This window comes from Archocentrus centrarchus, chromosome 9, assembly GCF_007364275.1.
Source record: "Archocentrus centrarchus isolate MPI-CPG fArcCen1 chromosome 9, fArcCen1, whole genome shotgun sequence".
NCBI lineage: Eukaryota > Metazoa > Chordata > Actinopteri > Cichliformes > Cichlidae > Archocentrus > Archocentrus centrarchus.
In genome coordinates, this window is record NC_044354.1 from 11,832,697 (window position 1) to 11,841,591 (window position 8,895).

Genomic DNA, 8,895 nt, shown 5'->3' on the forward strand with positions numbered 1-8,895 from the left:
TGTGGGATAGCAGATCCAGGCACAGATGTTCTGTGAGATTCAGTAAAACGGTCCAACCTTCAGTTGCTCTGGACGCACCCAGTGCATTCAACCAAAGTGACCCAAGAATGTCCAGAGAGGCTGGCCAGTCCTCTAGAAGACTGTCTGTTAGCTCCATTTTGTCCAGAAAAATGTAGGATTCACACTTGTGACCAAATCATTCAATTTATTCCAGTCAGAGGAGTGATCTGTGGTGGCTGTTTGTCCATATGCAGGCTTTGATTGCTTGGTTTCTCAGTTTCTCTACCACCCTGCTTGTGTCTTGTTTCTGTGGTGCTGGGCTAATTACTGCACAGATAAAACCCAATGGCAGGTGCTTAATGAGGCCATCTGTCAGGCTGCCTCCCTCCATCCCCCTGGATTAAAAGAATTAGGTGCATAGCCATTCAGGCCCTTATGTTGTAAGTACAGTCATTGATAAACCTGTTTGAATGAAATTCAATTCTTAAGTCACTGTGGAAGAAAGATATATCCAATTCTATTCATGTCCTATTCACACTAATCAGACACAGTAACACACTCTGACAAATCTAAGGCAGAGATAATCTCACTCAAAACAAAAAACAAAAAACATGTTTCTTGATGAATTTTAATTGATGAATTGCAGTGAATGCAGTTCTTTTTTCACCAGTAGATGGAGGTAGCGAATTTGTCTCTAAAGGTTCAGCTTTGCAAAAAGAGAGAAACTGGATGACGCAGATATACATTTAACAATAAATAAATAAATAGGTAAAAAATAATATTGCTGTATATAAACATCATTTATTTTGACATCAGCTAAACTGAAGAAAATATAGCTAATAAAACCAAACATCAAACTGTATGCGTACTGACACGGTTGCACATATGAATGCCGGGAAGCTGCTGCTCATGGTCATTACTGTGACTACTGTGTGGAGTGCGCCTCTGATTATCATGAGTATTTTTCTTAAAATCTCAGTACAACACATACAGCAGTTATACATGAATGCAATAAACGTATTGAGCTCAAAGACAGCTCAATACGTATTTGAGCTCAAAGACGTATTGATGCACTGGCCATCTCTTCTTCATGCTATTATCTCCTCCTGCTGTTAGAAGTCACTTGAATCTTTCTGAGATTAAGTACAACAGACAGTTGTTTTGATACAAAAGAAGGGTGTGGTATTTTAATCTCTGAGAACTTCAAACACAACATTAAAGGTCTGCTCAGGTTTCTGTTCACACCCTTTGGCACAACAGCATGCAGATAATTCAGGAAACCTTGTACGCCTGGTGCTGTTGAAATATATTATGCTGAAACTGTTTCCCTATCACCTGAGCAGGTTTATTTATGTTTACTTGCTTCAGTGAGATATGTGATTATCTTTTTTTTTCACGCTTTTTTTGTTTATTTGTTTTTTGAGTTTAAATTAAATTAAATTTCTTAACTTCATGGATGCACTTGGCTTAGCTATATGTTAAATTGCACTAGTTTGCTCACAAAACTAAAGCAAAAGTTAATAAGAACATAGTGTTATGTTGAGTGACAACATAGCCACTTTGGTTTGTCTTGACACAACTGCACGTAGCCAGCTGATGAGTCAAATGTGTGTCCGAACTTTGTCATATTCCTTTCTTCAGCTTTCTGACTGAGCCCTGTAGTGGGATTGTGTTATTAACCAAACCTCAGCTGACAATGTTGGAATGATATTTCATTGAAGACGAAAGGAAAAAGAAAATCTACAGCTATTCTAGTGACGCAAACTTTATTTTAAATGCTACAATAACAAGGACTGAAACTGACTCAGAGACACAACACACACATTATACAGTTCATAATTTCAGACACATCAGAGTTGCTGCTACTGTATAGTTAAAATATGACATAGCAGATAGAATAAGTCAGCTATTTATCATGATGTTGAGAAATGTTTTATTATCACATTATTGTCATCGCCTTATAAATGGCAACATGCTCGTTTGTTTCTGAGCAAGTATTCACGCACGCTTGGAAGTAATGTATTGTGAATTTTAATGCTAATATGACAGAGGGCAATAGAATAGTCTTATTCACTGAAGATGAGACAACAAATTGTTTGCAGTCTTCCTCACTTTCAGTGAAGTTTCCTTTTTTAAGGTGTATCAAGACAATGTTTCAAAGTCCAAATTAAGTATATTCCATTTCTGGTTTATAGAGTATATTGTATTTCTGGCTTAATATGTACTCATTACTTTAACATTGCTCTGAGTAGAGGTAGGGCTAACTGTAACTACTGTAACTGCAATTACTACTTAATTACTACCAATTATTGACTTTCAAACTTGTTAGAATCGTAGAAACTCTGTCTTTGCCTTATATACTGCATTTCCTTGTATGTTTGCACACGTTTCAATAAATGGCTGCACCTATTTCCCATTTTCTATCAAAATATAAATAACTGAGTGGTGGCTAAAGATCTTTGCACAGTACTGTATAAATTTTTGCCTCCGCATTTGCCTCAAACTGTAGCATAAGATTGAGCTACCTCAAACATTCCACCACTGCTGACTACCATGCAGTAAAATGCATGCAGTCTGCCAAATGTTCTTATCTATGAAAATACATCATCCTCAAGATCATTACAAGATGTACTGGTCTCCAATTTCTCCATTTGTGTGCTGCTGTCTCATTTTGTGTGGAATGGAAGCATTTCCTCGTTTGCAGGCCAGGGAACTTTGTTTACTTGTGTGCCAAATGCTGTTTCTAAGCCATGTCTGCTTCTATTACTGAGTGTCTAGACTTCCTCTGTCTCTTTTGCTGTCATTAAACACTCCTTCCAAGTATTCTTATCCATGTGTCTAGCAGCTCCTCTTCTACCTCCTGACTCCCCACCATCATACTCCTTCTCTGCATCCTGGTAACAAGCCACCGGGACCACATCCAGTGTGGCCTCATTGAGATCAGTGAGAAATGGTGTGTGAACAGCCTCGTCTCCCATCGTGCTCACTGAACAGCTATGAGTGTGCTGAGACCCCTGGGTTTGAAGTCTGTAACATTTGATCCATGGGAAACCCTCACACACAATGATGCCGCCAAACAATGTGGCCCCAGTTCAGTGTGCCCCTAGAGAGCCACTGTAGACTGAAGATCTTATAACCTGTCCTGGATACATCACCCCCTTGGGACTGGACCACTCCCATCTGATTCTACTGGCCTCATAGTTCAACCAGGACTGGCTAGAATTACACAAGCTTGCTGGTGCTGAGACTGAAGGCATGATTTATATGTGTGTTTGTGTATAAAATGCCTGTGTGTGAATGAGAGAGGAAATATTTTAGTGGTTTTGATACAAGGCTTAAATAAGCAAGCAGACTGCTGATGGCATCACTTACTTCAAAATCTGCCAGACGATTGGCTTGATTTTCCTCCTCTTCCTCAAACTATGTAGGGACGGCATGGACAATCACTGTTTCCTCTTTTTTAACAATGAATTATTAATTCAATTCAATTTTATTTATATAGCACCAAATCACAATGACAGTTGCCTCAGGGTGTTTTATATTGTAAGAAGAACCCAAAAATCAGATGACCCCCGACAAACAAGCACTTTGGAAATGAAAAAAAAACCTCTCTTTTACAGGAAGACACATCCAGCAGAACCAGGCTCAGGGATAGGGCAGCTATCTGCTGCAACTAGTTGGGGGTGAGGAGAGGGAGACAGGACAAAAGGAAGAGATCCAGAGATTAATAATAACTAATGACTAAATACAGAGTGGTGTATAAACATAGAGTGAAAAGAGTTGAGAAAAGTAGAAACACTCAGTGCATCACGGGAAGCCCCCAGCATCATGGGTCTATTGCAGCATAACTAAGAGAGGATTCAGGGTCACCTGATCCAACCCTAATTATGAGTTTTATCAAAAGGAAGGTTTTAAGACTAATCTGAAAAGCTGAGAGGGTGTCTGTCGCCCAAATCAAAGCTGGGAGTTGGTTCCACAGAAGAGGGGCCTGAAAACTGAAGACTCTGCCTCCGATTCTACAAGTAAGCCTGCAGTCTGAGAGCAAAGTGCTCTTTTGGGGTGATACAGTACTATGAGAACTTTAAGATAACATGGGGCCTCATTATTCAACACCTGCATGTGAGAAGAAGAATTGTAAATTCAATTCTGGATTTAACCAATGAAGAGAAGCCAATATTTGCTCCCTCTTTCTGCAGCAGCATTTTGGATCAACTGAAGGCTTTTCAGGGAGCTTTTAGGACAGCCCGATAATAATGAATTACAATGGTCCAGCCTAGAATTATTAAATGTATGAACTAGGTTTTCAGCAGAGAGATAAGATGTTTCTAATTTTAGAGATATTGCACAAATGCAAGAAAGCACTCCTACATATTTGTTTCATATGTGCATTAAAGGACATATCCTGGTCTAGAATGACTCCAAGATTCCTCACAGTGTTACTGGAGTCCAAGGTAATCAAAAGTAAGTATTTGGTCAGACATATTTCTTAGATTTTTAGGGCCGAGTACAATAAACTCAGGTTTATCTGAATTTAGAGGCCATCCAGGTCTTTATGTCTTTTAGATGGTCCTGCAATTTAACTAATTGGTTTGCGTCTTCTGGCTTCATGGATAGATAAAGCTGTATAGCAATGAAAATGCATGCTATGCCTTCTAATAATACTGTCTAAGGGAAACATGTACCTAGCATGGAACCCTGTGGAACTCCGTAATTAACCTTATTGTGTGAAGAAAAATGTTTAGTTACCACTGTCTTACACCAGATTCAGCCAAGGGAACCCACTTTTCTTACACCAAATTGTTATGGAAATTTTTAATATATCATTAGCCTGATTTAATTTTCAACCTAAAATCAATCTACACAAACAGGTTGTCTTTTGTGAGTTTTTAATCTGCCTTTGCAAGGGGGTCAAACAACAGAGTACAGCAATAGTCTGCATGGTATTTGACAAAGAATAACAACAAGCATAGAATAATTTATAGGAAATGGTTATCTATCCATCATGGTTACAGAATATAATCAGAGCATTCCGGGCAAAGGATAACTGTACAGATGACTATATCCTGTAACAGAGGATTATATGAAGACAACATGATACTATGGAGCCTTATGTCTAGCCATAACAACCAAATAACAAAATACAGAGATGGTTAAAATCTTAGAAATTTCCATGACTGGTTAAAGGAATACTCGGCTCAACAGAGCTGTGAGTCTTTGTCAGCCTGACTATAGCGCTGAAAAGAGACGTGGGGTTGTTCTTATTTTGTTCAGTGATAAAACAGTAAGATGTCCTAGCTTTACAGAGAGCTTTTTTTCCAGGCTAAATGCAGATATTCTAATTTAGAGTGAGCCATTTCCTCTTCAGGTTATGGGTTATCTGCTTTAAGCTGCGCATTTGTGAATTATACCAGGGAGTCAAGCACTTCTGATTTGAAACTCTTTTTGTTTGAGGAGCCACAGTATCCAGAGTGAGGCACTGAGGATATAAAACTACTGACAAGATAATCGACCTCCGTGGGAGTAGGGTTTACGCAGCTGCTCTGTATTGTGTTGGCACATGGCATTGATAAGAGTGGAGGAATTACTGTTAAGACGGTCTCTTTTAGGATCTTCAGACAAAAACAAGGAACAGACAAATACACCATCATGAGGGGACAACACAACAAAGAGCAGAGGGGAAACCAAGACAATATATACACACTAGGTAATGAGACAATAGGAAAGAGCTGGGAGGAAAACACAGGAAGCAAAACTAAACACAAAGTACAAGGACCTAAGGTGCACCAAAATAAAACAGGAAGTACCAAACACAGACACTAAGACTAAGACACATGAACAAGGACAGAAGATAAACAATACGAAAGAATAAATGTGGGGCAAACTGAGACAAGGTAAACAATAAACACAATAAAATAAAACACCGGCTCAACCTGAAACACAAACAAATCCAAAACCAATAATAAATTAAGAATCTGAGCTACAAACCAAACTTTGAAACACAACAGAATAAATTTACCAACAACAGAATGCCAAAGAAGAAAAACACAAAACACTGGGCAAACAGCCCAGAACCATGACAATTACACCCTTAAACTTACTCGCAGCACTTTCAGAAAGACATCTACTGTAATGAAATTTATTCCCCACTGCTGTAAAATCCATTGTTGAGAATTTAATTGTTATCAAGAAATGATCAGAAAAAAGAGGGTTTCAGGGAATACTGACAAATGTTCAGTTTCTATGCCATATGTCAGAACAAGATCTAGAGTGTGATCAAAGTGGTGGGTGGGCTCATTTACATTTTCAGAGAGGAATAAATCAATATGTTGATCAATTATTAAATCATTTACTAACAGGGATTTAGAAGAGCGAGACCTAATGTTTAATAATTCACATTTAACTGTTTTACTCTTTAGTGCAGTTATGGATGCTATATTGTTTTTTCTTTGTGAATTTTTATGCTTGAATCATTTTTTGCTGATTTTTTGTTTTTTACTGGTCTGGGACCAGACACAGTCTCTATGGGGATGGAGTTTTGGGGGGATGCAGAGAGGCATGTAAGACTGCAACTCTGCTTCCTGGTCTCAACCCTGGATAGTCACGTTTTGATAAACAATACATAACAAAGCATAAACAATGTTTTTGCTACTATGCCCAACGTAATATGATTCTTTGCTTTGATCCCAGAAGAACATGTGACACCCTTAAACAAATAGCTTCTACAGTGAATCACTAGATCAGGACTAAACCTATTTTGTTCCACATTCCTTCAATAATCTGTTTAAGAGAAATGAGAGATCACTAAGTATTTGAGGCGCTGCCGTTACCTGAAGAGAGCTGAAGATTTGTTTGTCCATGACAGGACTGTTGAAATGAGATGTGGTAAAAATTTGTGACAATATTACAAGTTGAAACCAATCAATATCAATTATCAATCAATAACAATAAGTATTTAAGGTGAGTTTAGCTGATGCTGTCAGATCCAGATGTCGGTGAGACACAACAGTCTTTTATATGGAATACAAGAAAAAAATTCAGTCATGATAATGAACTGATTTGGTTCCCATAATTTGAATACAAGCATACACTCAAAGGCAGCACCTTCTATCCAAACTCCAACAATCTGTCACAATTATGCTTCTCTGTTTTTTCTGTGTTTTATGTCATGGCACTGATTCTTGTTTTCTTTCTTCATTTTACAAGTTCAGCCCTTTGGTTGCGCCAATCAGCTCTACCCACTGAAGACAAAGGAGACTGTTGTTTCTTGTTACTTGTTGGGATAGCTGTGTGACAGATGCCATGTGGGCCTCTGTGATGAGCACTGGGAATAGTAGTATCCTTATTTAAGTCGTCCAGATGACTGGCGGACTTCAGAGCTCACATGGGCAATGACATTGTGACCTGGAGGGGTGTAATTAGGAGGAACAGCCTGCTCAACCTGACCCCGAGTGGTGTTTTTTGTTGGACTTCTGTGCTAACTACAGTTTATCCATATACCATGTTTGAACATCAAGTTGTCCGTAAGTGCACATGGCACCAGGAAAACCTAGGCCACAGGTTGATTATTGATTTTATAATTGTACTGTCAGATCTGCGGCCATATGTTCTGGACACTTGGGTGAAGAGAGGAGCAGAGCTGTCAAATGACCACCACCAGGTGGTGGGCGAGGATGCTGCACAGACTTGGCTTACTCAAATGTGTAGCAAGGATGTTGCTGGGAGCATCTGGCAGAGGCCCCAGTCTGCAAGATCTGTAACTCCCACCTTCAGCAGAGCTTTTACAGCAGGACATTGAATCTGAATGGACCATGTTCTGCACTTCCATTGCTGAGGCAGCCATGTGGAGCTGTGACTGCAAAGGTGTTTAGTGCTTCTCATGGTGGTAATCCCTGAACAAGATGATGGACATTGTCAATTTGAAGAAGTCCTATTGGGCTTGGTTAGCCTGTGGGACTCCAAAAGGCAGCTCACAGGTACTGGCAGGCATGATGGAGTGTGACTCCGGTGGTAGTGGATGGGATGAGAATTAGCACCTCTAACTCTGAACCCAAGGCTCTCAGTCAGAAAGGGGTGGTGTGCACACTCCAGGTTAGGGACAAGTTGCTGCCCCAAGTGGCAGCAACTTGTCCCTAACCTGGGTTCGTGTTCACGAGTGAGGGGAGAGTGGAGCAGGAGATAGACAGACCATCACCTATGGTCACGAGCTCTGGGTAGTGATCCAAAATAATAAGACTGCAGATGCAATCTGTGGTAATGAACTTCCTCTGCAGTGTGACTGGGCTTAGACTCAGAGATAGGGTTTGGAGCTTGGACATTTGGGAGGGGTTCAGAGTAGAGTCGCTACTCCACCACATTGAAAGGAGCCAGGTGAGGTGGTTTGGACATCTAACTTGGATGCCTCCTGGGTAAGGTGTTCAGGGTTTTGTGCCATCAGGAGACCCAGGACACGCTGGAGAGATTGCATCTCTCACCTGGAGAAAAGCTGGAGGAGGTGGCCAGGGAGAGTGAGGTTCCACTCATCTCTACTTAGATGGACAACCCCCCACAATCTGGACCCAAAAGCTGAAAAAAAATTCATACTTCTCCGGTGAAAATGTAATTGTCATGGAATGAAATGATATCAGAAGTTTGTCAACTTTACGCTTACTTGTGATGGTTGTAAAATAGATTTGGTTAGTTTTTAAACAGAACTTAACTGTGTTTCTCAGCCTTTCATATGGCTATCTTCTATGAAGTTATCAGGCTAAGAAATTCTGGCAAAAATATCACCTCACCCCCATGTACTCGGATTGTCTGTAAGTCAAAATGCTTTAAAAGTATTAAAATACATTTTTTACATACATAAATTAATTAGACTAAAGCCATTTTACAAAAAAACAACAAAAAAAACAAATA